The sequence below is a fragment of the Rhineura floridana genome, chromosome 19 (genome assembly GCF_030035675.1).
Source record: "Rhineura floridana isolate rRhiFlo1 chromosome 19, rRhiFlo1.hap2, whole genome shotgun sequence".
Taxonomy (NCBI): Eukaryota; Metazoa; Chordata; class Lepidosauria; order Squamata; family Rhineuridae; genus Rhineura; species Rhineura floridana.
The window spans coordinates 20,292,115-20,314,233 of NC_084498.1; the positions used below are offsets into that span (position 1 = coordinate 20,292,115).

Genomic DNA, 22,119 nt, shown 5'->3' on the forward strand with positions numbered 1-22,119 from the left:
GATCTATTGGAAAAACAAGCTCCTTTTGCCTTTCCACAAGGATGATCCAGAGGTCAGGAGGATGGAATGCAGAAGGGGAGGCATCACACACATTGTCACTAAAATACAGCCCATCCCTCCTTGCCCACCAATCTTCTCAATATTGAGTGGCAATACATCTCACCCCCAACCACTGACAAGGAATCTGGCCTGAGCTTGCTTAGTTAGCTAGATCTGGTGGGGGTGGGTGGTGAGGTGGGAGAGAGATCCCACGTGATCCCCATTCAAACACAGTTCTAGATTAACAGGTTTGCCATATGCCTTGCCTGGATTAAACAAAAAAATAAAAAGAAGAGTGCATGGGGTGGGCCAGAAAGTTTTCTGCCTCTGAATGCTTTTCGGTCCGGTCCCACATAAATTAAAACCCAAAGATTAAAACTGAAAACAAAGAACGAAACCCTTGACCAACAGTGGGATCGTTTGAAAAGTAAGCATGTCAAAACTCGGTTTCGCTAACATGTTTGCCCCCAGATACAAACACAGCCCTGCTCCATAACGACTGCTAACCATTCGGGACATCAAATCCAACTCTTCCCCTACACACATAAAACCACCACCACCAGAGTATTAGGATGACATGATCCAGGCTACAAAACAGAAAGCAACAGATTTCCAAGGCCAAATATTCTGGCGTCCCAGGAAGGACGTTCATTAAAGCCACTGCTTTTTGCCCACAAATACAGTGACGCAATAATCAGGGTCTTGCCAGTGTGTTTTGCAGGCGACAGCCGCGATTTATACAAAGATTTGTGCCATTCGTAAACGACCCTTTCCCGGGATTGTCACAAAATGAACCACATTTGTATCCTGCCTCTCTTCAAGGGAGTTTGGAGAAGCATGCATAGGGGTTGCAAACCAACAATGACAGCGGAGGTTATGATTCAGTGAGTTTAACGGCAATGATTCGGGCCCAGGTCTCTCTGGTTCAAGCCTATTCCACCGCACGGTGACACATCAAGAGGCTCATAGCAGTTACTAAAAATAGTTTTCCTGGGGAAAACAGCCAAAAGCCTCTGAATTCTTCCAGTGAAAATATCCCCCCCCCCGATCATTTTATTCCATATTCAGGGAAGTGCCATAGTTCAGCGGTAGAGCAGGCAGAAGGTCCCAGGTTCAGTCCCTGGTGTCTCCACAGGAAGGACTGGGAACAGCTCTTGCCTGAAATGGAAACTGGAGGGGAAATTGCCGACATTCGCTCATTTGTTCCCACCTCCTGAACGGGAATCAATATGCAAATGTGATTGGTATTCACTGCTGTTCTTTTCGGTCGGCAAACGATACACGATGATAAGGCTATATACTGCCTTGTGATATCTTAGATGAAAGTGTGGTTTAGAAATATTTGAATAAAATAAATAATATCAAAAACATCCTGATAGTCAGACCGACAGGATAAACAGACAGACCAGCAGAATATGAATATCTAGCTATCCTTATATCTACTGTATTTTGGTGTAGTGGTTAAGGTGTTGTACTATGACCTGGGAGACCAGGGTTCGAATCCCCACGTAGCCATGAAGCTCACTGGGTGACCTTGGGCCAGTCACTGCCTCTCAGCCTCATGAAAACCCTACTCATAGGGTCGCCATAAGGCGGAATCGACTTGAAGGCAGTACTTTCACATACTGTATTTTGCCAAAGCAATGCATATTTTTGATTGAAAAACCATATTGTCCCCATATCATCTCCATTATGGCAATACGCTGGAAAGCTGTTGTTTCATAGTTCTGACATCCATAGTGGCAAAGATAAATGGTGTTTTGTTTTTTCCATTAACAGCAGCATCCCAAATAAAAGATGGCAGTAATAATTGGGGCACTGCCTCACTCAGGTTTCACCTAGGAGGATTTTGCCAAGTCTCATCCCTACTCACTATCATTTAAAACAAACCGAAATGGACTGCTGTAGCCCTGTCATGGTCGCTTCCATGAATAAAAATAAAGCTGTGCAGAGTTTTAAGTGCCTACTCAACAACATGAAGATTTCCGTCTATCCTACTTCCTTACAATAGAAAAACCTGCGATTGGCCCAAAGCAATAAATAAGTAAGTGCGGTCAAGTGAGCGCATGTGCTTGCTCATATACGGCAGCAAACTGCCATCAGTCAATCGGCAAACAATGACACCGCTGGGCCTGGTAAACATAGGAAGCTGCCTTGGCCCATCTAGCTCAGGATCGTCTACACCGACTGGTAGCATCTCTCCACGGTTTCAGGCAGGCGTCTCTCCCTGCCCTACCTGGAGTCGTCAAGGACTGAACCCAGGCCCTTCTGCATGCAAAGCAGATGATCTACCACTGAGCTATGGCACTTTGCCATGAGCTACTTCCCTTTCACCAAACGGTGCAGGTCTCCACTCAGAATCGCACATAAGAAAGTCATTTTGCAGAACGCAAAACGGACAGAGCGCTCGGAGTAGACATAGTTAGGATTATGCTATAAATCAGTGGGATTTATGAGTCAACACAGCATAGGACTGTGTTGTTAATCCTTCTTTCTCCCTCGCCTCCACCCCCCAATCCTATTTTTAAGGCAATTAGACAGGGTTTATTTAAGTGTCACTGCTGTTATTTGTCAGGAAACTCACACTGATTTTTTTTAAAAAAATGCTCTGCACTGACCAACTGGTTTTGACAATAAACTATTATATGGAGTGTTTATCGTCCTCCCTCCCCCTTTCTCTTTGCAACAGCCCTGTGAGGTAGGTTAGGCTGAGAGCTGGTTCAGTCAAGCCGCACAAGCATTTTTTAGCTGCTCCTATCTTTTAAATGTTATTTTAATTTTTAAATGTTATTTAATAATTTTATGATTATGGGTTTGGAGCTATTTATAACTGTTGCAAAATGTCTTGTGAGGGCAGGAACTCTGAAGAGCAGGTTAAAAATCTGTTAAATAATGCATCTTAAATCAAGACTGGATTCAAAATGTTCAAATTGGTAATCTATAAACCACAGTTCTCGCCAACAGATTGCTGGGAGATTGGGGCTGGGTGGAAATGTAAGAAACCCATTCTATGTGAAGTGTACTGGGCCCAAGAAATCCTGTTGGCTCCCCTGTGTGTGCGTGTGTGTGTAGGGAGTGCAAGGGATAGAGAATTATACAGTTTCCAAGACCGGGGACTTGATGGGATGAGGGTAACTGAGTGAGCATCTAAGACTACAGTATATTATTTCTTGGCTTTCCACCAGCAGCTAAGAAGCATTCTATGGACTGAGGCCAAAGTGTTAAGTTATTATATTCAAAAGACTATCTGAATCCCACCCCCCAGCTAAAGTGAGGCTGGCTTGCGGCTCTCGTCTATGTTGTATATCAATTGAATAGCAAACCACATTTTCTGCCTCCTGAATAATAAAAGCTGGGTAGTTTAGGACTCCCACATGGCTCTTTGTTAAAATTATTTCCAAACACCAGATTGCCGTTTTGTGTCTGAAGGCTCCCCTCAGCGTTCCAAGAGCATATCTTTAACTTTTTTTAAGGGGGGCGGTGGCACACAGAAATATGCACTAGGAAGACTAAGATAAAGAATTAAAAGTTGAAGTACAAATTGAATTATACACACAATACACACAGAGAGAGAGATTTCCTTTTAGACACTTGTTGAAGACTTTCCTCTCAACCAGCCTTCTAAGTGGAGATTGTTATTCCAGTTGATATCTGTATTGGATCTGAAATTGATTTTAGATATGTAATTTTTAAAGTGGTTCTATACGCAATTGCTTTTTGTTTTCAAATTGTTTTTAAATATGCATTTGTTGTAACTGTTTTTAAAACAGCTGGTATAGCACAGTGGGGAGGAGAGCCTGGCTGGGAGCCCAGAGTCTGTGAGTTCAAATCCCCGCTCAGGTCTCCTGGGTGTGAAGGGCCAGCTAAAGATCACCCCCACAGGGAGTGGCTCAGGGGTTACGTGCCCTGCCACCTGTGCAGCCGTGGGCAAGTGGCATAGTCCCAAGGAGCCCAGTTGCCCCTCAGCTGGCAGCTGCAGACAAGGAAGGGGCTGGCTTGTGCAGCTGTGGCAAGCTGAGCAGGCCCTCGCCAGCTGGGGAGGACTAGCCTCAGAGGGAGGCAATGGTAAACCCCCTCTGAATACCACTTACCTTAGAGGAAGCGATTAATACATTTGTTCATTTTTTAATTTAAGGCATTTATATACCGCTTAATTATTTGCATTTCTAAGCAGCGTACATAACAACAAACCATACAGAAACTGAAGCAATACAACGATATTTATTGTAACACCAAACGCTGGAACAAGAAAGTCTTAGTCATGCACCTGAAGTTCAACAAGGAAGGTGCCTGTCTAATCTCAAGTGGAAGAGTGTTCTATAGGCCTGGAGCCACTACGCTGAATCCAAAGCATGACATAAATGACACACATATCTATACTGATGTAGGCTTTACTCTTCCAACAAGGCTTTGAAATGGAGATTGTTATATCAGTTTGTATCTGCACTGGATGCGAAACTGATTTTGTATCCTTAATTGTGTTTTTATTGCATTCTGCATCACTTTTGAGATGACTCACTGGAAAGCAATTAATAAAGGAAATAATCATATACCTGTATCTATAGAGATGATAGATCTCGCAGCTCCCTTTGGGTTTTAAGCCTGTTGTCGGATGCAAACAATTTTCTGCAGGAAGTAACAGCAGCAGCTGAGAGTGCCATATTTTGCCTTCCCAATTAGGAGGTGAGTGAGAAAAGCTTACAGAGGCCATAAACTACCCTGACAAAAGGAGACCACACAGAACTGAGCTGCTCACAAAGAGGACCCGGTTGATTATGCTGCTATTTTTTTTTTTTAAAGGCCCGTGAACTCAAACCAAGAGTTATGGCGAGCCACACCATTACACGGACATCAGGCCCCAGCCTAGGGTGACCAGGCTGGGAGGGACTCAAAGCCTTATAAAGTCAGAGTTTGTATCAATATGCAAACCATGCAAATATGAAATATTTGCTGTATACAAATCTGAAGCCTGTGCACGAATATTCGCATTGCTTGCAAATGTGGCAATATTCGCACTGCTTGCAATATGCTCCTGGCCAAGCAAGGACCATAGAACATGACACTTAAAAACAAAACAAAAATCCCAGAAAACTGTGCACCAGTTCTGCTAGTATTTAAGCCTCCACAAATGAGAAGTAACAAGGTGTCTCTTAAACACAATTTACCTGGAGGTGATCGCCATCCATTTTGCTTCTGTGAAAGGGGTGTTTAGGGGTAGCCAACACGGTGCCCTCCAGATGTGGCTGAATTACAGCTTCCATCAGCCCCAGGCAAGAGCACCAATGGCTTGGGGGTGATGGCAGATGCAGTCAAACAACATCTGGAGAGCACCACATTGGCTATCCCATGTGAAAAGTGGTATGTTTTATCATTTCAGTTACACAAACAGGAAGAAAGCGACAATTTGAGGTCTATGGAATTTTCCTGAACCTCATTAAGCAGCCCGAGTTGAGGTTGTGTGTGTAAAATCGTGCCCATAAAGGTATTTAAACCCTGTTCATTTCGACCTGCTTTGTCTGGGTGGTTTTCCAGTGCCGCTGCTGCAATTTTAAATCTTTCAGCTGAGCTATAATTATAAGGATTAACCTGCTGTCAATTTGCATGCATTTCTACATGGCTGTTTTGGTTTTATCTATTTTTAGGGTCTGTTTTGAATTTTGTGTGTTGTGAACCTGCCTCGGGGATGCATCTACTCCGAAAGCTGGCCTAAAAGTACTTTAATAACAAAATATTATTTAGAAACATAGTTGACCTTTGTTTTTTATTGTATTTTTAATGTTTTTACTGGAGGGTTTATTTTGTTTTGCTTTGAACTTAGTGCAAACCATTTATAAATATATTTATAAACAAACAAGCATAGGAAGCTGCCTTACACCAAGTCAGACCATTGGCCCATCTTGCTCAGTATTGTCTACACAGACTGGCAGCAGCTCTCCAAGGTTTCAGGCAGGATTCTTTCCCAGCCCTACCTTGAGATGCCAGGAATTAAACCTGGGAAATTCTGCAAGGCAGATACTCTACCCCTGAACCATGCCCCTTCAAATCAAGACCACTGGCACAAAAGGCAGGGAGCAATCCATCCCTCCTTTGCCTGCCTACTGCATTTCTAACCTGTACATTTATTTTTACTGTCCTGGGTTTTTTTTTCCAGTGAAAGAGGGATGATGAAATACGCTATCCATTCTCCATCAGTCCCTGCTATGAGTAAAAAGCAGACAAGTATTTTGTTGCTGTCGTCCTGTATTAATTTTGGGATGCTGATGTCTGGCACTCTAACCACTATGCCACACTAGCTCCTCACTGTACTACTAGAAGATAAAACAGTCTCCAATTATTAAAACCCTACGTAAGAATTTGGAAAGAGTACTTTTGAACTCTTCCCCCCCCCCCTTCAAAGTACTTTTGAAGAGTTCCAAAGTATGGGGAAAGGCCGGGCTGAATGGAAGAGCATCTGCTTTGCACACAGGATGTCCCAAGTTCAATCCTCAGTGGCATCTCCAGGTAGGTCTGAGAGAGAACCCCTTCGGGAACCTTAGAGAGTGGCTGCCAGTCAGTGTGGACAGTACTGAGCTAGATGGTCTGACTCAGGGTAAGTCCGCTTCCCATGTGCACCTTCAAACCCACTTTCAGACGTTTACACACCCCAGCCCATCCTGAGCGACAGAAAAAGGCAACACTGTACATTTAGGGTTGGTTGTTAAGCCTACCGAAAACAGACTGAATGACATTTAAATACTACACCCAAACTTCACCACATTCCCAACCTCAATAACCAATTAGCCTCACCGCTCCTCTCCTCCCTGGGACCCTGCACGCAAATATTCGTGCATGCACACAGTGTCTACTTTTTTTTTTTTTTGGTAAAGGTATGTTTCCATTCTCTCATCACAGGCTCGTTTACCTAGACGGCTGAGCCGCTGCAATCCACCCAGTAATTATACCGACAAGGAAATTTGGTCATTCCCATAGAGGCAGCAACACTGGCGGAACCTGCTCCAAGGGGTAATCCGGGCCTGCCTTTCCCACATTGCCCTCTATCTAACCAGCGTCCTATCCCCCACATCCTCTGCAGGGCCCTGCCGATTGGGGAAAGGTCTTAGATTTGGTATATAAATAGAATAGCTCACAAAAACACCGGCGAGGCAATGTGCAATTGTCGACACCAAAGACAGTAGGCGGGCATGCAGAGTATCACTGGGGGGGGGGTATGAAAATGCCTGTGTTGCCACATACAAAAACAGAACGGAGTGCCATGCAAGATGAATTGGTTTGCACAAAGTTAGCACCAAACAGCCCATTGCATGAGAACATAAGAAGAGCCTGCTAGATCGGGTCAATGGCCCATCTAGTTCTGTTCTGGCAGTGGCCAACTGGACACCCCAAATGGGAAGCCTGCAAGCAGGACCTGAGTGCCGCAGAATTGTCTCCGCTTGAGATTCCAGCAACTGCATTCAGAGGCATACTGCCGCCAACAGCTTCTGCCACTGGATCACCTGCGCACAGTGCAGGGAAGCATGCTCAGGGAGAGCGCGTAACCAGGGACAGGATCATTCTACATCATCATAGCGATCTCAGTTCTCCAAGGGCCAAGCCCTTAGGTGGCCAAAACAGCTGTGGGGGCAGGGGACCCCATAAAAGCACCAATTCCCCACAACTCCAAAATCTTTCAAAGTACCCCAAATGAGACGACTGAGCGTGCTCAGTGGCCATGGAATGCTGGCTGGTTGCTGGGGTGGGGGACAGAAAACCAGAGAGAGGGAAACTCTGTTGCAGCAGGTCTCACATGGGTGGCACACTGCCAAGCACTGCTTCGGAGGAACAGCCACGCAGGCCAAGATTGCGTAGTAGGCATTGCTATCTCACAGGTGCACAAGCAACACCGGCTCCAAGGGGCTTTTTCTGGAGGGGGGGGAGAATGTCTCTTCCCCTTGCAACATGGCAGATATTTACACCCCTGGGCTTAATCTCCATCCATGTCCAGAGTTAAAATGGCAAGTGAATAAATAGGCAACCTTAGCCGCTACTCCTTGCTTGTGCACTCGTGCGCTCCCTGTTGAAGTGTGGGCCTTGGTAAATGCCCGATAATGCCAGCTGCTGACACCTGCTCCACGGACAACTGTCTGCTACTTCCAAAGTTCTCTGAATCAGGGCGAAGGCTTGTGTGGAAGTACCACCAACTTCCCTGCTTTGTAAGCGATAATCTCAGCCACTGGCCTGATGCGTCGAGACCTGCTACTGACCTATACAGGGTCTCAACAGCAGAGCAACCACCACACCAAATATACAGTAAAAAATGAAGAAATTGGTCCCCAAATGCATGTTTGGGTTGAAGGTGGGTCCTGGGTCTGAAAAGGGTGAAGGCTATTGATCTAAAGTTTCTGCAAAACCCAAACCACAAGGAAGCGATCAGATGAACTAACACATAAATTGGCACTGAGTGAAAAAGGAACAATTCATCTATTCTGCTAACAGAGAGGCAGCCACCTCTCTCTTTCTCACATGCACCTACACTATATTTTGATATATGTATACTATACACATTATACATGCACACACAGAGAGATTTGAAAGCGTTTTCCCAAGAACTGCTCATGTCATATGTCGTTTCATATTAAACTCTTGGCCCGTAAGTTTCAAAGCTTAGAAAATGTCATAAACCTCTCTTTTTAAATCTCATAACCCTATGACTACTTTATAGGCTTAAGAGAATCGTAACTAGAATTGTAAGAGGCTTACTCCCCATTGGCAGCCTGTCCTGAAAACATAAAAATCCGCGAAGTCTAGCAATCAAGAACTAAAGAAGGAAGGATTCTGCAGAAAGGGACTTACGTGGCTGTAAGTATGGAACAGAGAGGCCGTTCAAACTTAAAGAGTAGCCCAAGAGAATAATAAAAAAGGAGTTATGTTTTCTCACCAAGGAAACCCCTTTGCACTGTTTTTACAACCAGGGCTGTGGAGTCGGAGTCAGAAGCAATTTTGGGTGGAGTCGGAGTCGGCAGAAATGTACCGACTCCGACTTCAAAATAAAAACTTTCATCGGCATTTAGGAAAGTTTTCTTGTTCAGAAATTTTAGTCAAATAAATATATTTTATGTTCTGTCAATCTAACCTGATGATTCACGTGGTGGGGATGACCTTGTGCTACCATTTGACTGCAGTAAATGTGTTATTACTAGTTAATATACATTTGCCATTTATGAAGGAGTCGGAGTCGGGCAGTAGAAAAAATAGAGGAGTCGGAGTCGAAGGTTTGGCGTACCGACGCCACAGCCCTGTTTACAACATGCAAAAAGAAACGATGAATGAGCCAGAGGTAAGGCAGTCTACAGAGGAGAGCGTTTATGCACTCTTGGGTTATATCCCCGTGGTTTGGGGGCTAACAGGTTGACAACAAAAGTGGGCTCTGTGAACCATTATGGTGGTTAACGGACTTGTGCTACAAGTATGGAAGGACAAAAAAAAAACCCACCATTTATCACCCAGTTGTTTGAAGATACTAAAACTGATGGCTATGCTATACCTCCACTGTCAGAGGCAGGGTGCTTCCAAATACCAGTTGCTGGAAACCGCAGAAGGGGACAGTGATCCTGAGCACAGATTCTGCTTGCAGGCTTCCCGTTGGGTTAGGGTTGACCACTGTGAGAACAGGATGCTGGAGTAAGATGGGCCACTGACCTGATTCAGAAGGGCTCTTCTTAAGATGTCATTGCCCTTTCAAAGTCTGAACGCACAGCTTATAATCATCGGTTTCATTTAGATATCTGTTTGAAGCCGATGTGGTGTAGTGGTTAAGGTGCTGGACTACGACCTGGGAGACCAGGATTCGAATCCCTACACAGCCATGAAGCTCACTGGGTGACCTTGGGCCAATCACTGCCTCTCAACCTCAGAGGGAGGCAATGGTAAACCCCCTCTGAATACCCCTTACCATGAAAACCCTATTCCTAGGGTCGCCACAAGTTGGAATCAACTTGAAGGCAGTACCATTAAAGTCAGGATCATTCAGACCATGGTATTTCCGATCTCTATGTATGGATGAGAAAGTTGGACAGTGAAAAAAAGCTGATAAGAGAAAAATCAACTCATTTGAAATGTGATGTTGGAGAAGAGCTTTGCGGATACCATGGACTGCAAAAAAGACAAATAATTGGGTGTTAGAACAAATTAAACCAGAACTATCACTAGAAGCTAAAATGATGAAACTGAGGTTATCATACTTTGGACACATAATGAGAAGACATGGTTCACTAGAAAAGACAATAATGCTGGGGAAAACAGAAGGGAGTAGAAAAAGAGGAAGACCAAACAAGAGATGGATTGATTGCATAAAGGAAGCCACAGACCTGAACTTACAAGATCTGAACAGGGTGGTTCATGACAGATGCTCTTGGAGGTCACTGGTTCATAGGGTCGCCAGAAGTCATAGCCGACTTGGAGGCACATAACAACAACAACAACACTAAATCATACGTTTAAATCAGGACTGATGGAATATTCTTATTGTTAATGTCAGCTGGCAACGTTCTCCTTTGTTAATTAATTAATTTCTTCCTCTCTCCTCCCCCTTCATATTTGCAAATAAAAACAGGGGGAGGATTGTGGGCAAAGCAGGTGAACTGTGCTATCCTGTGCATTCCAAAGTGGTTCTGTATCAAGAAACAATCTTCAACAAAAAAAAACCCAGCTTTCGTGGAGCCACACCACCTGAATATCTGGGGCTATTAACCCTCCTTCGTCAAGTCCTAGGCTAAGGCCCTTCCAGATATCCAATTTATTGTGCATTCATCCCAAATTAGTTGCACAAAGTTTGCATGGTTAGACTACTTCTGGGCTTTATTGAACATTCTGTCATCTGCTGGGGATGCTTTGATTTGGATTCCTGCATTGAGCAGGGGGTTGGACTTGATGGCCTTATAGGCCCCTTCCAACTCTACTATTCAATGATTCTATGATTCTTTCCGATTTTGTTTGCGGGGTGGACCTACAACAATGCACATTGAACCTGATTTGCTTTCGGGGTGTTTATACGTCTTCCTGTTAATTGTTTGTTCGTCCCACACTTTTCAATGCATTTCCCTGCCACTTTCCTATAATGGCAAAGAAGCCCATTGCTGCTGCTGTTTTTAAGTGGATTGGTTGTGCTAGGGCAACAGAGCACTTTAAACTCAGAAGTTCCAGTACACGTGTGCATCTCTCCAACAAAATACTGACAGTCTGTGGAGGCACCCCTAGACTCTGGCCAAGTGATAGCAGTTTTCACAGAAATCTGATAGATATGCCATAATAAATACCGGAGGAGTAGCCGGACGACAAAACACAAGCAGGACTTGATGCCACCATTGGAGACTGCTGTCCGTTGAGATTGGTAGGGCGGAAGGCAGGGAGGCCAACAGTAGGTGGAGCCAGAGCCAATGGCAGACAGAGCAAGAGCCAGCAATAGGCAGAGTGAACCAATCCTGGGTTTGTTCCCATCATCCTGAACTCTACAAAGGCAACTTCAAGGCCACATCTGCACCAGTAGCATAGTGGCAAATTTGGAAGCACAGGGTCCCTTCATGTTAATCACAACCATGTCCCCTCCTCCCTTTTTTGTTGCAGGGTTGAGAATGAGATCCTTGTGCATGCCTTTTCCTACAAAAATGGACACTCCTAGGAGCCAATAAGCAGGAAAGAGAGTGTTCGCTACTGAGAAGAGTCTTTTCAGTGGTTGATTCACCTCCTTTCACTCTGATTGTCTCCAATCAGCAGGGGAAAAATAAGGAAACATGTCAGAAGACTCTTCTCAGTGGCTAACACACTCCCGGCTACACCCGATCTGCAGTATACATTTAAAGCAGTATCATACCGCTTTAAACAGTCATGGTTTCCCACAAAGAATCCTGGGAACTGTAGTTCGTTAAGGGTGCAGAGAGTTGATAGGAGACTCCTCACCTCACAGAGCTACGATTCCCAGAATTTTTAAAAGCTTTCGTTTATTTAAAAAAATATTTATGTACCGCTATTCATTACATAAATCAAATTGGTTTACTACAATCATTTACATATATGTACGCACATACAGTAAAACCATGTAAAAATTTAAAATCAGAAATCACTAACTACTGCAGAAAGATATCTCCTCAATTGCCTGCAATATGCTTGGTAGCACAGAAACGTTTTCAGCGCGCATTTCAAAGTCAGAATAGAAGGCGCCTGCTGAATCTCTACGGACAGCACAGGGCTGGGGCGAGTCAACACTAGGCTTGATTTCTTGTTGTCAAATGAGCCTTAGAGGGGGGACCGATTTTTAAACTACTCTGGGAATTACAGCTGTGCAAGGAGAGGTTTCCTAACAACTCTCAGCACCCTTTGTAAACTACAGTTCCCATGATTCTTTGGGGGGATGATACTGCTTGAAATGTATAGTGCACACGGGGACCCAAGCCTCATTTTACACATGGAGCAAACCAGGATCTCATTAGCCACCCCGTGGCTGTGGTCCCCAGCTCCAACTCAGCAGGGCAAACTTTTCCTCCCCACCCCATCCTGGCCATCTCTCTCCAGCAGTTGGACATAGACAACAACAGATTGGGGGGGGGGACCACACACAAAAAAACCCCATCCAGGTGGTAGACTGTGCTCAAAGCACCTCGCAGAAGTCAGGCATGAGCACACATTTTTGCTCGATTGCATATCTGTCTCTGCTGCCCAGCTAATCTGCTTCGAAAAACTGGTTTTGAAGGATACGTCTCAGACAGACATGGCAGGCGCGTTTTGGGGGTGGGGAAGAGACAGCAGTGCAGCTGCAAGAGATAAAAGAGGGAGAAGTAATTCCTCAAGCGTTGCAACACCTCATCTCTTTCTCTCCCCCCCCTCCCTTTGAGGGTGGGTACTAGGAGATTCTTCAGAGTCAGCAAGAAGGGCAGGGCAAAACCTCACACCCTTTAGCAGGGGCACCACAGAAAAGCAACAGGCTCAAAGCCAGAGCCGGCAGAAGGAGAGAAATTATACAGAGGGGACAGAAATTCCTGAGATGGGTCATTCTGGTCCTGCCATTGCATTTAAACACCTGGATCTTGGGGCTGGGGATGTGGGAAGAGAAGAGAGCGAGATAAAACAGAACTCTAGATCTTAATCTCTAGACACTGGCGTGGCTCGCAAGTCTCAATGTATGTTGTTTCTGACAAGCGGCTAGCCGACTCAGAGACAACATTTTGCAAGGACACCTCTTGCCTGTTGCATTTATTGAACTCCATCACCCCCCCCCCGCTTTAAGAATTCTCTTTCCCTTCAAGGGGCACTAACACACCCTGTTCATTGCCACTCTCATCCTCACTTCATCTAGGGAAAGAGGTCAGATTTGATTCCGTAGGCGAGCCTCCTTAATCCGCACTTTCCGAAACAAGATGCATTCATGAGGCAGCTGGACAGCCACCTGTTGGGCATGCTTTAAGTTAGATTCCTGTGTTGAGCAGGGGGTTGGACTGGATGGCCTTATAGGCCCCTTCCATCTCTACGATTCTATGATTCTTAAGTTTAAAACTTTTTACCACCAAGTATCCCTTTAAAACAAAGGAGTATGGAAATTTAAGGAATAGCTGTGTTAAGATTAAAAAAACATCACAGTTGCTGGAAGGGCTATGATCACACACACACACACCCGAAATAAATCTTTCGGGCTTAGGATCAGCCCCAGCATTAAACAGTAACTTATTTTACTTAAGGTTTCGCTACATATGCAGACGCTTGCTTCCTGGATTCCAAACTTTAGCTGATCTAATAAAGTTCATTATGCCACTTCCTCTGCATGGTGTTATATTTTTAATGATGAGTTGGCAGCAATTATAAACCAGTCTTTTCTCCCCCGCCCCACCCCCCACCAAAGGAAGGACGCAAAAGCAAGACTCTGATGTATCAGCACAACCAAATCGTCCTCGGCAGTAGCAGCGATAACACTCCTGCGCATTCCATCCAGTCTCAGCATTTACATGCGACATTCGTGAGATAGACCATGTGTACATACATACAAATGTGCATGCCCAAAGAGCATTTGGAGGGCTGTATGGCAAAAGTGACAGGACACAACAAAGGCATCCTCAGAACACCAAACCGACGATTTCACTTTGGATAAACTTTTGCTTAGAAAGAAAAAGAGGGTTGGTATCCAATTAGGAGAAATCCTAGCGGATCAACCCTATCCCTTTCAGGCCCCATTTGCAATATAAATTTAAAACAGTATCATGCCACTTTAAACAGTCATGGCTTCCCCCAAAGGATTCTGGGAAGTGTAGTTTGTGAAGGGTGCTGAGGGTTGTTGGGGGACCCCTATTCCCCTCACAGGGCTACAATTCCCTGAATGGTTTAATAGTCAGTCCCTCTTCCCAGGGTACTCTGAGAATTGTGGCTCTGAGAAAGGGACAGGGATCTCCTGTCTGCACCCTTAGCAAACTACAATTCCCAGGACCTTGGGGGGGGGGAGCCACAGGTGTTTAAAGTGTGACAGTGCTTTTAATGTATGATGTACGTGGGACCTTAGTTAATTACTATACTAGTTAAGTCTGAAGAGTGTTAGTAAGCAAAAGATATATACTGTTTACAGATGACGCATGTATGTGTTTTAACATCAGCATCATAAAAAAGTAAGCATCTATGGCAGAGAAGAGGGAATGCTTCTTAAAATAGGACTTGCCATCTGCAGTTTTCAAAAGTGCTTGTATTCGTATGTGTGTATGTCTCTATATATACATAAACATATATATATATATATAAATATACACACATAAACTTATATATATACATATATGTTTGAGTGAAGTTCTGTTTGTTGCTTTCAAAACTGTCATATATATATATGAAGCCCATAATTGGGGGCACTTTTCCTGATGATTAATAGCTTCATCTATATGCTGCAAAACAGCTGGTATAGCACAGTGGGGAGGAGACCCTGGCTGGGAGGCCAGAGTCTGTGAGTTCAAATCCCCGCTCAGGTCTCCTGGGTGTCAAGGGCCAGCTAAAGATCACCCCCACAGGGAGTGGCTCAGGGGTTACATGCCCTGCCACCTGTGCAGCCGTGGGCAAGCTGCAGAGTCCCAAGGAGCCCAGTTGCTCCCCAGCTGGCAGTTGCGGACAAGGAAGGGGCTGGCTTGTGCAGCTGTGGCAAGCTGAGCAGGCCCTCGCCAGCTGGGGAGGACTAGCCTCAGAGGGAGGCAATGGTAAACCCCCTCTGAATACTGCGTACCATGAACACCCTATTCATAGGGTCGCCATAAGTTGGGATCGACTTGAAGGCGGTCCCACTGGTATATGCTGCAAACAAAACTGGCAAAATATTTTTTTAAAAACCCAGCTGCTATTTAAGAAAGAACATCAGCAAGGGAAGATCAGAGTGGCCCCAACTGGCCAGAGCCCTACTGGATCAAGGCCAGTGGCCCAACCAGCCTGGCATCCCATCCAAGCAGATGCCTCTGGGGAGCTCGCAAACAGGGCTGAGGGCAACAGCAATCCTCTTCATCTGCAATGCTGGCATTTGGAGACGCACTGTTTGAAAGCAGCTACCAATGGCTACTAGCTTCAGTGGCTAACAGTTCGGTTATGTGAGCCACTTTGGTGGAAAAACAATTGTCTTGAAAGGTGGGATTAAAAGAACAGTGAATAAATAGGCATAACCGATGAAACAACAAAAACCCAAGAACAGATGTGGTTCACAAGTGGTCCTTTTCAGAGACTGCAGGTGAGCGATCTTGACGATTGTATCATGTGTTTTTTTAGTATGTACTTTTTGTTTAAAAGATATTTCTCTCATTTTGTTACTTAAAACGTGGACTTGCCCTGGGCCCCGGCGTGTGTGTGCGTGCGCGTTCTCGTGCGCTGCCCCCCCACCTACCTGTCTCCTGTCTTTTACTATTGCCATTAACCAAGATGGCGGCTGCGGTTTCCCAAAGGGGATGAAGCCTCCGCTGCCATCTTTGTTGATGGCACGCGTGCGTGCCATGCGCATGCATCTCTGCCACCAACTAAGATGGCGGCAGGGGCTTCAGTACTTTAGGGAAACCACAGCCGCCATCTTCATTAAGGGCAATATTAAAAGGCAGGAGACAGGTAAGTAGGGGGCATGGGGGGCCACGGATCATGGAAGGGGAGTGGAGGAGCCGCTGAGGGGCCCCCTGTTACCCTGCAGTTCCAGGGGCCCTCGGGCCAGTGCCCCACCTGGCCGCCCTTTAGAACGGGCCCTGCCCATAGCAGTACTGGCATTGTTTGGTTTTGAAAGTGGGATTTGTATTATATTTTTTATCTTGATTCTTGCATTATTTCCTTTTTGTTGGGACTTGCGTGGAGGTTTCTGTTGAAATACGAAGCGGTATATAAATTAAGCAAACAAATGACCAAACGAAGTAAGCAAACGAGATATAGAGCCAGTCATGCCTTCCTCTGGGATACTCATTTCCATTCTCCTAACAGGTTTCCATTCCCACCTCCCACATGCTCAGTGTTCTGTGGCCAGTGAGCATGCTCAGTCATCATTGGATTTCTTCCCCAACCCCTTAGGATTTCTGGAAAGGGTTAGGTGCAGACGCACAAGCCTGTTGATATCACACCCTCTCCTGCATAATGATGCTGTTCTGGGTTCATAAAGATCCACACTTGGAGAATGAGTTCACTGTTCATATACTGAAATATATATTTATGCTCTCACTCATTTAGGGTGATTTTACACTGAGCTGCCGGCTGTTTTGGTCTGCCTCTGCTAGGAAAAGTTTTGTATTGTTATCTGTACAGATCTTTGTTGTTTTAATGACTGCATTTTGTTCCCTTGATGCTTTCTTGCTTGAATAGTAGTTTTTTAAAAAAACCTTTGCTTGCAAGATTTAATCACTTAGATGAAGCTATTGAAATGGAAATGGACTGTCTTCAAGTCAATTCCGACTTATGGCGACCCTATGAATAGGGTTCTCATGGTAAGCGGTATTCAGAGGGGGTTTGCCATTGCCTTCCTCTGAGGCTGAGAGGCAGTGACTGGCCCAAGGTCACCCAGGGAGCTTTGTGGCTGTGTGGGGATTCGAACCCTGGTCACCCAGGTCGTAGTCCAGAACCTTAACCACTACACCACATTGGCTCTCTATTAATTAACTAAAAAAGTGTCCCCAATTATGGGATTCTTAAAAAAAAATATGAATACAAGCAGTTTGGAAAACTGCAGGTGGCATTTTGGCAAGCCCCATCTGAAGAAGCATTCCCCCCACCCCTTGCCGCCCTGGGCTCCTTTGGAGGAAGGTGCAAGGTATAAATATTATTAATAATAACAATAAAAATAATAATAATTTATAAGCAGGGCTGCTTTTTCTAAGATGCTGACATTATGACACAGACATCCATGGATAACATATGCCTTTTGCTTTCAAACTCTATGCAAACTTAATTGATACAGTAATTGACTAAAACTGGTAGGATTGATCAGTTATCTTAACTGCATGATGATTCCTTTCATTTTTGTACACCACCTAAAGAATTTTCGTAGAATCATAGAACAGAATCATAAAATAGAGTTGGAAGGGGCCTACAAGGCCATCGAGTCCAACCTCTGTGCAATGCAGGAATCCAAATCAAAGTATTTACTGATGAGCGGTGGCGGTAATGAAATAATGAAACTTTGGTGGTCATTTCATCCTAACACAGAATCACGCTCCTTTGGATCACAGATATAAGAGGTCACTTTCTGAAGTGATTACAAGGACTGCAAGTCCTGATTGGGTCAAGGAACCTTGATGTTACACTGGTCATGGTGCCTAACTTGGAACAACTGGCAGAGAATCAGAAGTTAGCCAACATTTGCGACATGAAGAATCCGTAGCATGCAAATAATTATTTAAAAATCCATATTTTGCTTTTCAATGTGTTTCCAAGTGGCCCGAAAGCAGAAAAGGTTACAAATTAGGAACACTCTAAGCCCAAGACCAGAATAAGGTCAAAGAAAACAGTATTGTCAACCCAAAGTCTGAGGGGAGGGGCTGCCTTAACCCCATTCACTATAGTACTTCTGAAGGCTCAAACATCACATAGACTCAGGACTCTTCCAGCCTGTCACTCTTTTCAGGTGAGATTCAATCACGTATCTGGAAATTCAGGTTGTGCAATTGCAGTTGAATGGGAGATCCTGCATAGCAAAAGAAAAAGAAAAAGATTCCCCCAAAGATTGGACTTTTTGCAATAAGCAAAGTGACAGCAAAATGCATTGGAAAGTGTGAGATAAGCTTGCTTTGACGCATCTAAACCTTCCTGCAGGCAAATCAGAACGAATGCTCATTAAATAGCCAATGTCATTTAGCCTCCCTGAAAACAAATCAGGACGAATGCTCAACACGCAAATCGCCTGGAAGTGCCCACACGTTATTTGGTCGCAATTCCGAACTACCACACTCGGGGAACAGTTTCCACTTTCCTGCCCGGCCTTGCAATCCTCTTTGAACCAGCAATACTGAGACCATGACGGGGTTTTGAACCAGCTTATTTTACAGACAAAAGAGGGATACTTAAAAGGCGCCGTGCCCAACATTGCACAGTACAAAACTAGCAAAACGGGACGGAGAAGAAAGATGCCTAACTCTCCCATGCCACTGTTTAAAGCTCTAAATCAGGGCTTCAAAACACCCACGATTAATCTTGATCCACGTTGCTTTGTTACACTGTCAGCCTTATTGGGATGCTGCAAATTATTAAAAGCTGCAAGGGGGTGGGGGCACATGCACACACCATTGAATTGCCAAGAAACACAGATTCAGCTGGGAGTTTAAAATATGAATATGGAAAGTGCCAATTTATGTGGTCTCATCAAGGCATTAAGCCTTAAAGGGAACTGTCAACACCTTAGCGATGAACAACACACTTAGGCTGCAATCTCGTACATTAGGCTGGGGAAACTTTTCTCAGCCTGAGGGCCGCATTCGCTTGTCAACCTTCCAGGGGCCACATCCCAGGGGTGGGCAGGGATGGAGGCAAGTGCACAGATCATCAAGTGCAAATGTTACCTCGGTACAGCAGGCCAGTTTCTACACCCACTGAATACACCTCTCTCTATCCTCCGTCCTATAAGCAAGAAGCGTTATCCCAGTTCATACAGCCAGACAAAAATACACAAGGGTGCAGAGCGGGTCTGGGAAGGTTTGTGGCTTGGGGGGGCGGGGAGGAAGGTGTATGGAGTGGGGAAGACTCTTGAGGACCAGATAGGTAAACTCAGAGGGCCACATCTGGGTTCTCTGCACCTGCTGTCCATACACACTTAGCCAGCAACAAGGCCCGCTGAACACAATGGGACTTATTATTTGATTTATATCCCACCCTTCCTCCCAGCAGGAGCAGGTTGGCAAGCAGGAGCTTCAGATTTCTTCTCGTTTTCTTTAGTTACTTTTATACCTGCCCTTCAGCTTGAAGGCTTGTGGGGCGGCTTACAATATTTGCATAACATAAAACCATCAGACGTAATGGAAACAAACTCTCCGGCCATGCAATACAAGCACAAAACCAGTACACATCATTACACAGCAACGCATCAGAGAGAGGTGCAGCTCTGACACAGGTGGACCCCCTCACTGAAAATCAGATCGGAGTAAAGGATTATGGCTGGAAGGGCGACTTTGAAGGCAACCTGTCAGGGTAGGCTCCCTGCTCAGTCTTCCCCTACCATAACACAGGAAGCTGCCTGACACTGAGTCCAGACCATTGGTCCATCTAGCTCAGTATTGTCTGCACTGATTGGCAGCAATTCTCTGGGGTTTCAGGAAGAGGCCTCTCCTAGCCCCAGCTGGGAATTGAACCTGGGAAGCACTCAACCACAGACCAATGGCCTATCTTCTAATCGCCTCTGCACAGCTCAAATCTTTCTTTCTTTCTTTCTTTCTTGATCGATTGATTAAATGACTTATATCCCGCCCTTCCTCCCAGCAGGAGCCCAGGGCGGCAAACCAGAGCACTAAAAACTTTAAAACATCATAAAAGCAAACATTAAAATACATTAAAACAAAACATCTTTAAAAATGTTTCTTAAAAGACTGGATGCAAACTACACTTCCCGAAAAATCCTTTGGGGGAAGCCATGGCTGTTTAAAGTGGAATCATAGAGGAATAAATGCATGGTGTGGATGTGGCCTATGTATAAGACAGCTTCCTAAGTAATTATTAAAATCTGCCTGAGCTGAAATGCATAAATTTAGGCAAAGCATTGGCAGCCTATCCTACCCACCTACCCTGCACCCTCGTGGACAGGGTAACAGCAACCCCATGGTGAACAGATAGTGGCAAAATACCAACAGGCAAAAGAGATGATTGTGCACACAAAGAAGCCCTACTATTATGAAAAAGAAAAAGCTGGCAGAGAATCATCTCAGTGTGAAATCTATTTCCCGACATCGCTCCAAACCAGCAGCTGACATGCCCCTACCGAGATCTTGCTATGCTACAGCAAATCTAGGAGAATCTGATCGCTAGATCAATTTCACAATAAACCGTTTATGGTGACTGTTCAGTAGTTGATCAGGGGTAGACAACCAGGTGGCCTCCAGAGGTTGCACGTTGAGCCTTGAGAACACAAGACAGAGGGGAGATAGGATAGCACTCTTCAAGTACTGGAAAGGTTGCCGCAAAGAGGAGGGCAGAATCTCTTCTTGGTCATCCCAGAGTGCAGGATATGGAACAATGGGCTCAAGTGGCAGGAAGCCAGATTTCAGCTGAACATCAGGAAAAACCTCCTCACTATTACAGCTGCACGACAATGGAACCAATGACCTAGGGAGGTGGTGGGCTCTCCATCACTGGAGGCATTCAATAAGCAGCTGGACAACCACCTGTTGGGAATGCTCTAAGTTGGATTCCTGCATTGAGCAGGAGTTGGACTTGATGGCCGTACAGGCCCCTTCCAACTCTACTAACTCCCACCGCCTCTGACCATTCCAATGGGAGTTATGAGCCCCAACAATATCTGGAGGGCTCCACGTTGGCTTTGAGTGTAAATCAGTGGTTCCCAACTGTTTTCTCCCAGGGACCACTTGAAAATCACCGAGGGTCTTGGCACAACCTGGCTCCTCACTCACTCAGTCATCCATTCATCCAACGCAGAAGAACCTCTGGATAGGACTCATTATTTTTTTTCATTAATCACACTGATCCTGCTATCTTGTGATGCGGAGGAGGAGGAAAGGTGCTATTTTACGCACACCGCCTGGAGGCTTTGATGATGAAGTGGTACAGAAATTCTATGACATGAATAAATAAAAGCGTCTACATTTTCTAGGTCACTGGTCCCCAAGCGTTCTTTTCCCATGGACCATTTTAAAATTGCTGATACCCTTGGCCGACCACGTCATAGTTCTTCTGCCTCTTGTAGCCATTGCAATGTGCTACGTTAGAGGCTGTACGATATTTAATGGCATTTTCACTGCTTCTTTTCAGTCTTGTATACTGGATTTCACGGTATTAACAATTTGCATTCTGCAGAACTCAAGCTATCATAGAATGAAATGCATTTTAAGAAATAACAGAAGCAATACAAACACAAGGAAAAATCAATATAACTATTTCACGCGGAGCTGCTGCGGGCCACCTGAAGGAAGCTTGCAGACCACCGGTAGACCGTTGGACCACAGTTTGGGAACCCTTGTGCTAGAGGGTTCAAATTAGGGCCGCCTTCCCATCTATGAAGTCAATTACAGCGCAACCCTAACCGTGTCTACTCAGAAATAAGTTCTACTAAAGTTACTGGGGCTCACTCCCACGAAAGTGAGGTTACGATTGTAGCCATAATAAATTACATAAGCATATGAGGGTGTGGGAAGACAGATGTTCTAGAGAAGATTGTTTATTTATTAGATTTATATCCTGCCCTTCCTCCCAGTAGGAGCCCAGGGCAGCAGAAATAGCAACCTATCTCTGTTTTAAAGGTAACACATTTAAAGGTAACACAGTCATTTATCACTGCTGATCTCTTAATAGAAGAATTTCCTCTCCTCTCACACACGGGAGAATGGATCCTTAACATGCTGCTTGCCATGTCCTGGGGTTTTCTTTTTAAGCATTTACATAAAAAAATAGTTTAAAAACATTTTTTGCGTTTGC

General features: G+C 44.9%; 1 protein-coding gene across 19 annotated transcripts in view; it reads right to left on the bottom strand.

Moving 5' to 3' along the window:
• HIC2 (HIC ZBTB transcriptional repressor 2) overlaps positions 1–22,119 on the bottom strand; it is a 154,601-nt gene that overhangs the window by 77,699 nt on the left and 54,783 nt on the right. The gene's annotated exons all lie outside the window — the stretch shown is intronic.